The sequence below is a fragment of the Carettochelys insculpta genome, chromosome 30 (genome assembly GCF_033958435.1).
Source record: "Carettochelys insculpta isolate YL-2023 chromosome 30, ASM3395843v1, whole genome shotgun sequence".
NCBI classification, from domain to species: domain Eukaryota; kingdom Metazoa; phylum Chordata; order Testudines; family Carettochelyidae; genus Carettochelys; species Carettochelys insculpta.
Window position 1 is genome coordinate 22,501 of NC_134166.1, and position 6,622 is coordinate 29,122.

A 6,622-nucleotide genomic window follows, 5' to 3' on the forward strand; every position below is an offset into this window, starting at 1 on the left:
TGTGATAACTGTGTTCATCACCCTAACCCTTCCCTCACCTTTATGGCACTGCAGTGCACCTGTGATCGCTGCTTGCCTCACACAACCCTTCCCCCAACTGTGTATTGCCACAGCCACAAACACCTCAATTAGCGTGTGCTTTGCTGAAGCCCTCCCCAGCCCGGCTATCTTCATGGTGCCACACTCACCATGTTCACCGGGTGCCTCATCCAATCCATTTGTTCAGCTAGCTAATACGGCACCACACTACCCCTGTAATCACGGTGTGCATCACAAAAATATTTCCTCATGCCCAACCTTTCATTCATGATCAGTGTGCATCACTGAAGATTCCCAGCTGACTGAGGTGTGAGGTCATGTTGCACTCACCCTGTGATGATACTGTGCATCACCCAAACCTTCCCCATACCTACCTGTGATTTTCCACATCCAAACCGCTCATGTAATCATTATGTGCATCATTCAAATGCTTTTCTATGATACCTTTGCACCACCTCACCCCCCCACCCAATTACTGTATCCATCACCCAAACTCTTCCCTGTTAGCTAGTGATCACTGTGTCATTCAATCCCTTTCTGGAGGTACCTCTATAGTAGGGAACCACACCCATGTTCACAGTGTGCATCACCCAAAACCCTTCCCCTAGCTACCTGTGCACTACCACACACAACCACCTCATGATCACAAACACCCCATGATCACTGTGTGCATCACTTAATCCCTTCCTTCAGCCAGCTTTGCAGCCCTCCACAGCACACTTATTCACCTGACATGTCACCCAAACAATTCCCCCAGCTAGATTGGCACCCTCCTTTAGCATACCCTCCCCATTATACCTGTGTGTTTCACTCAAAGCCTCTCCCCAGCTAGCAGTATGGCAACACGCAGTCCTGGATCAATGTGTATAGGATATGGAGTATGGGATTCACCAAGCTCTGCACCCCATCCTCACTCAGATGCAACTCTCAGACAGCAAGTAGAATAGAACATTTATTAGGAAATAGGGACACCGCATAGAACAGGCTTGTCAGCATGGAAACAAGAAGCAGTCAATACAATCCTTCAGGGGGAAAGAGGAACGACAGGTGCCCAAGCCACGGCCCCAGCCCTCCTTCCTTGCTCTCAAGTCATCTGAGTCTGCATGCCTCCCTAACTGCACAGTTAAAATTCCAACTGGTCAGACCACTCCTCCTGTCTTTGTCCTGTTTCCCAGGAAAAAGGTAATCCCTGGTTGCCAAGATTACAAAGGCCATGGAGAGCCATTGCCTATGAGGGAGAAGTAACCACACACAAATGCTTATCTCCAGCTGTGCACTGATGCTACACCTAGAGATCTGAGGCACACACATGGAGTTACTACATGACAGTAGGAAACACAGGTAAAATAATGAGGGGAATAAAATCCCTACAAACCCCACTACTCACATCATATCACTGAAATCCTCCCACATGCTAGCTTTGCAGCACAGCATTCACCCTGCATTACCCAAACCCTTGCCCCAATTAGCTATGGACAAGGAGACAACCCTCCCTGCCCCCACAGAATCATAGAATGCTAGGACTGGAAGGGACCTCGAGAGGCCATCAAGTCCCGCCCCCTGCCCTAATGGCAGGACCAAGTACACGCTAACCCATCCCTGAGAGACATCTACCTAACCTGTTCTTAAATATCTCCAGCGATGGAGATTCCACATCCTCCCTTGGCAATTTATTCCACTGTTTGACCACCCTGACATTTTCCTAATGTCCAACCTAAACCTCCCTGGCTGTAGTTTATGTCCATTGCCTCTTGTTCTATCCTCAGAGGCCAAAAAGAACAAGTTTTCTCCCTCCTCCTTATGACACCCTGTTAGGTACCCGAAAACTGCTATCATGTTGCCCCTCAATCTTCTCTTTTCTAAACTAAGCAATTCCATTTCTTTCAACCTTTCTTCATAGGTTACATTCTCTGGACCTTTAATCATTCTTGTCACTCTTTTCTGGACCCTCTCTAATTTCTCCACATCTTTCTTGAACTGCAGTGCCCAGAACTGGACACAATACTCCAGCTGAAGCCTAACCAGCGCAGAGTAGAGCAGAAGAATGACTGTTCATGTCTTGTGCACAACACACCTGTTAATGTATCCCAGAATCACGTTTGCTTTTTTTGCAACAGCATCACACTGTTGACTCATATTTAGCTTGTGGTCCACTATAACCCTTTGATCCCTTCCTGCTGTAGTCATTCCTAGACAGTCTCTCCCCATTCTGTATGAGTGAAACTAATTGTTCCTTCCCAAGTGGAGCACTTTGCATTTGTCCTTATTAAACTTCATCCTGTTTACCTCAGACCACTTCTCCAATTTATACAGATTATTTTGAATTATCACCCTATCCTTCAAAGCAGTTGCAACCCCTCCCAGCTTGGTATCATCTGCAAACATAATAAGTGTACTTTCTATGCCAATACCTAAATTGTTGATGAATATATTGAACAGACCCGGTCCCAAAACAGACCCCTGTGGAACCCCACTTGTTATATTTTTCCAGCAGGATTGAGAACCATTAACAACTACTCTCTGAGTATGGTTATCCAGCCAGCTATGCACTCACCTTATAGTAGTCTCATCTAAATTGTATTTGCCTAATTTATTGATAAGAATATCAAGTGAGACTGTATCAAATGCTTTACTAAAGTCTAGGTATACCACATCTACCACTTCTCCCCTATCCACAAGGCTCGTTATCCTATCAAAGAAGGCTATCAGATTGGTTTGACATGATTTGTTCTTTATAAATCCATGCTGGCTGTTCCCTATCACCTTACCACCTTCCAAGTGTTTGCAGATGATTTCTTTAATTACCTGCTCCATGATCGTTCCTGGCACAGAAGTTAAGCTGACTGGCCTGTAGTTTCCTGGGTTATTCTTATTCCCGTTTTTATAGATGGGCACTACATTTGCCCTTTTCCAGTCTTCTGGAATCTCTTCTGTCTCCCATGATTTTCCAAAGATGATAGCTAAAGGCTCAGATACCTCCTCTATCAGCTCCCACCACTGTGTGAATCACCCAAATACTTCCCCCAGCTATCCACAGAATGACCCCTATCTTGTGACCACTGTGTGCATCACCTAAACCCAAACAAAACAACCAACACCTATGACACAGACACCGTGTGGCTAATTCAGCTTATACACAAAGCATATCACAATAACCCAACTGGGATACCTGGTGACCATTCAGTGGTCTGCCGACAAGGTATTGCCTTCATGTAATGATAGTGGCCACAAGTAGCCACTCCGACTAAAGCACAGTTTTCTAATGTAGGAACAGTGATGGTCTGTGGCCAGTTGGGGTAATGCACATAGCATTTCCATCACAGAGCAACAGTGATCAAAAGTGGCCACTCGGGGTAATGCATAAAGAATCTCTAATGTAGCAACAGTGTCATCTGGTGTTCAGTTGGAGTAGTGCACATAGCATTTCCCTCATGGAGCAACCATGGCCACACGTGACCATTCTGGATAATGCAGTAACAATGTCTAATGCAGCACCTCTGAACAGCAGTGACTCCCCATCCCCAGTTAGGGCAATACAGAGCAGGCATCTGCCCTAGAGGAACTGTGATAGCCCATGGCAAACAGAGGCAGCATTAGTCCCTTTCTCTTGGAGGCACAAGCTGAGGTGCCATAGACAGAAAATTGAGGCAGTTGCATTTCCACATCCACACAAACACACCATGACATCCTGCCCCTCTCTGAGGCGCTTCCTCAGTAAAGTGGAAATCCTGCTTCATGCCCCAGGGGCTCTGGCCTTTCACCAGGTCAGAGGCTGGAAGTCAAAGTCAGGGAGGGTAGGACTGCTGCTGCACTTGGTGGTGCAATGATATGGAGACTAACAACCACAGTCACAACTCCACCCTCACCCCTAAAGCCTCCTACCATTTACATCCCCCCGACTTCTCAATGGCTCAAGTGACCTACCATGTGAGGATGCAAACGCTGAATGCCTGCAATTGTCCCACATAAAGAGAGAGAACAAGCAGTAGAGGCCAGGACAGAAAAACAGAAAGTGTTGTCCAACTCACTAGAGGAGAGAGAGAGAGAAACAGGAGAGGAAGACATGCAACACACTACTTTGGCACTTCTTCCTATATCCAACTCTCTGCTGAAGATGACACTCTACTTCCACCCAAAGAAAACAGCAGCCACTGAAAATAGGGACTTTGCCTCCCTCTTTACTTCTATTTACAATCCAACTCTAGCTAACGAGTCATCTCTACCAGGAGCAATGGGTGGGCCGCATGAAGAGCTATCTGCAAACCAGACCCATATCTCAGTGACAGTGGTGGCTGCTCTACTCTCAGGTCAATGGCTCTTGTCTCACACTGATAATGGCCACAAACTTGCCGCTCTTGCTCTCTTTCCTTGTGTTATAGGAGTAGACTTCACAATTAATTTCTCTTCCCTTGCTATTAAACCCAGCACAAAGGGAAAAACAAGCCAGTTAGCATCTCAGTTGGCAATCTTGCATAACCTCTTCTCGCATTTAACACACCACACAGCTCTGACCACCCATCCCATTACTGCTATAGGACTACAATTATAAAGGAACTTGTTGCACCTACATGCAAAATAGTCACTCTGCATTGCAGGCTATGGTCCCTTCCCCAGACTCTATCCCACAGGACCCCATGCCTAACAGGAAGCTGATGACCTGTGAAATGCAGACGAGGAATTAAAAAAACTGAATGCATTCTCTCAGCCACTTATGTGGAAGATGGAAAGCTAAGGATTGTGCAGGTCTCCTTAGAAAGATCTCCAGGCTGCTTGAACACACTTCTGTCAGCTTCTCCTCTGGCCAGGGCTCCTGGATGACTCCTCTGCAAGTGCAACAGAAAAAGCTAAGCATGAGCCATAATTACACTAAGCTCTACTGCTGAGTTAATTCTTGTTTTCAACCCTCCCTCTCCCATCTATATTGACTCTCTCAATGAATAGAGACTGAGTCAACAATGAGAGCGCTCCATTCTCACATTCTTTACCCCATATCCTGCAGAAAGAGATGACATCAACAAAGGGAAAGAAAGAGAAATAATATGTTGGCCGATACACTAGAGAAGAGAAACACATAAGAGGAAGGCAAGCAATTCACCACTTGGAGTCATCCCCTTAGATCCGTCTGTCTCATGAGGACTTGCCGCTTGGGCCCAGAGAAATGAGAAGTGATTTAAAATGGCGACTTTACAATCACTGCTGATAGTCACAAACCTATGTCTTCAAACCCATCCCTAGCTAACTGGAAGTACCTACCTGGAACCGGGTGTGCTGTGAACAGAGCAATAGCCTAACCAAATACTTATCTCCATGACTGCAGTGTATGATCAGCATCCAGCTGCACAATTCTTCCCTGGCATCAACCATGCCCAAGGGCTCACTGCTCTCACTCTCTTTCCGTCACCTGACAAGAGCAGACTGTCTGTTTTGTTCTCTTCCATTGGTATTAAACCTGTACAAGGGAGGAAAAACAGAAAAACTAAGCACCTGACCACCTCATTTGGCATTGTCACATAAGCACTTCTTCTCACATCTCCAGCACCTCAGGCTTTTTAGAAGGATGTCCAAACTGCTTGGGTCTACTTCCAACAGCTTCTCCTCTGACCAAAGTGCTCCTGGATGTTACCTCTGCAAGCACAGCAGAAAAACCCCAGCATGAATCATCACCGCACTTAGCTCTACTGGTGTGTGAAATATCGATCTCCAATCTGCTACAGCCAGGGCAATCCTGTCCTAACCCAGCTCTGATCCTGCCATGGCCAGAATGGCCCAGGCCTGATCCTGCAGAAAGCATAGAATTGAAAGGATCCTTGAGAGGTCATTAAGTCCAGTCCCCTGCACCCAAAACACAACCTAGCACCATCTACACCACTGCAGAAGTCTTCCTCAGCCAAAATCTTTACACCCTTACATCCCACCCCTCTGCCCCAGATCTGAACCCCTCCTCCCTGACCCCAGCCAATAAGCCCCAACTGGAGCACTAACAGCTTTCAATCTCACCCCTCTGTCCCAGTCCTGAGCCCCTCATCCCCAGCCAAAACCCTCAAATTCCTGCACCCCAACCCTCTGCCCCAGTTTTGAGCCCAGTCTTCACACTTGGAACCCCTTTGCTCCACTCCCAGCACATGAGTTGTTTTCTGTGCACCAATATGAAAGCGACATACACCCTCCCCCATTGGTGCACAAAATCCAAATTCATTCTGGTCAGGAGCGGGACAAATCAGAGTAACTCTGCTTGACTCTCGCACAGCCCCGGCCCGTCCTTGAGGCAGCGGCGACACCCAAGCACCACGCCAACATGCCCCGCCATGAGCCACACAAAACTGTATACGGACCACCTACACTGACCGAGACAGGCCCTAAGCCAATTTCCCAGCAATACCCCACCATCCGTCCGCAGCGTCCGCCGGAGCGAAGCTCCCCAGGCCACAGCCCCGGCACCGGAAACGAGTTCATCAGGAGAGACTGAGAACCCACAGCTCGCTCAGCCTGCCGACAGCACCTCCCCATGTCCAGTCACCCATTCTACCATACCCACATCCGGAACGGTACGGTAACCAACAAATTTCTGCCGGCAACAGAGACC

General features: G+C 47.5%; 1 long non-coding RNA gene across 2 annotated transcripts; it reads right to left on the reverse strand.

Moving 5' to 3' along the window:
• Positions 1-978: 978 nt before the first annotated feature.
• On the reverse strand, positions 979-6,559 carry LOC142003597 (uncharacterized). Of its 2 annotated transcripts, none has more exons than XR_012642856.1 (3): positions 6,424-6,559; positions 5,579-5,664; positions 979-5,488 (listed from the first exon to the last, which is right to left on the reverse strand). It is a non-coding gene; the product is annotated as an uncharacterized LOC142003597 (long non-coding RNA). The 2 variants fall into 2 exon arrangements; XR_012642855.1 differs by having other exon boundaries at positions 5,579-5,817.
• Between the last annotated feature and the right edge of the window lie 63 nt (positions 6,560-6,622).